The following is a 1,401-nucleotide window of genomic DNA, read 5'->3' on the forward strand; positions in this document are numbered from 1 at the left end:
TTCATCGAAAAATATTCACGGTTTTCAAGATATTAGACTTTTACTTTTGTTTACTTTTTGGAGATCTCCGCTGTTCCTAGCGACTTTATTTGAAAGTGCGGCATTTGTTGCGCGCAAAGCAGCATATACCACCGCGTGCTACCAAACGTTTTAGTAAAAGATTTAAAAATCGTTAGATCTCCGCTGACGTCACAAATTCTAAGGGGGCATACCAATGCACTAGCCCCTTAGAATCCGAAAACTGCAAGTTTGAAATTCCATATCTCCGAATTAAAGCATTTGTCGATGTTGTGAGTGCCCAAACCGGTATTTTTAGGCCATGGCCACCAATTTGGCTATCTCAACTCAAAACTAATGTTAAGGTGGGAGGGTCCCTTTAAAATGCCAAAATCAAAGGAGGGCACGGTGCCCTCCCCGTTCGGCCGCCCATGGGTACCACGAACGTTTGTTACTTACTTCTTATGAGTGAACTCACTTATGCTTTTCAAGTCATAAATCAAGAGCTAATCCAACATTACACGAAAAATGCACTCTTCCTATCCAACACGACCGCAGAAGGATTTTCCGCCGTCCTATCTACGGAGCTACGGAGACTGAATAATTCAAGGAATAATTATATCTGCTACCAAGGTGCAGCCTTCAGGAAATTTGTCGTGAGTTACTCGTTAAACTTGACGTCATAGGCCCATTAATCAAATAAAGTCTTTATAAAAACGTCAAAATGATTAACCCTAACATTAGATATACGTGATTGACATACATGATTTATCATCAAAACAAATTTTTGATGGTCTGCACTTCGATTTATATGTTTCTCTTTAGATTAAGGAATGTTAGAAAATCCATGTGGTTATATTTGTATTCATGACGTAATAATAAATGACAGAAACGGTGCAGAATGATGATAGGGCTGTTCGCGGGCCGCGTATATTCGGATGCAGTATGAGCCAGGGCGTATTATAAGGGATTTTCACTGGGTCGGCAATCACAATTAGGGGCGGCATTTTGCACTCATAGGGGCGGCACTTGGCATCTGAGGGGGGCGGCATACCTACTGATATTTAATGACCAAAAAAGACATGTTCGACGGTTTTTTATAAATATTTCTAAGTAATGATTTCAGATTCAACTAAGCTCAGCAGTATTACGTTTATTTTTCCGGGATATAGTATTTTCTCATCATAATGCGATAAATGAACTATAATTTGACTACAAAAAAAAAAAAATTTTAACTGAGGTCAAGTTCATGACCTCACCAGAAACAAAACATGTTGCATACCAGTCGATCCGTATCGTCAGCTTAAAAATATTCACGGTGTTTTATGGCTCTATCTAGAACAGTGGTCAGCAGGTCGCACGAGTGGTGCCCACTTTATGGGCGCTGGACGGGGCCATTACCCC

The 1,401-nt window shown here is 40.3% G+C and overlaps 1 protein-coding gene across 3 annotated transcripts in view; it reads right to left on the reverse strand.

The window, feature by feature from the left end:
- LOC122376343 (protein XRP2-like) overlaps nt 1–909 on the reverse strand; it is a 20,919-nt gene extending 20,010 nt beyond the window's left edge. The window contains exon 1 of one of the 3 annotated variants that reach the window (XM_043356166.1): nt 891–909. The gene's annotated coding sequence lies outside the window, so the exon portion shown is untranslated. Of the gene's footprint in view, nt 1–456; nt 699–890 lie in introns of those variants that run through there. The other 2 variants (XM_043356162.1, XM_043356164.1) reach the window with 2 other exon arrangements.
- Nucleotides 910–1,401: the final 492 nt, after the last annotated feature.

Source organism: Amphibalanus amphitrite, unplaced genomic scaffold (assembly GCF_019059575.1).
Source record: "Amphibalanus amphitrite isolate SeventyFive unplaced genomic scaffold, NRLGWU_Aamphi_draft 002105F_arrow, whole genome shotgun sequence".
Lineage (NCBI taxonomy): Eukaryota > Metazoa > Arthropoda > Thecostraca > Balanomorpha > Balanidae > Amphibalanus > Amphibalanus amphitrite.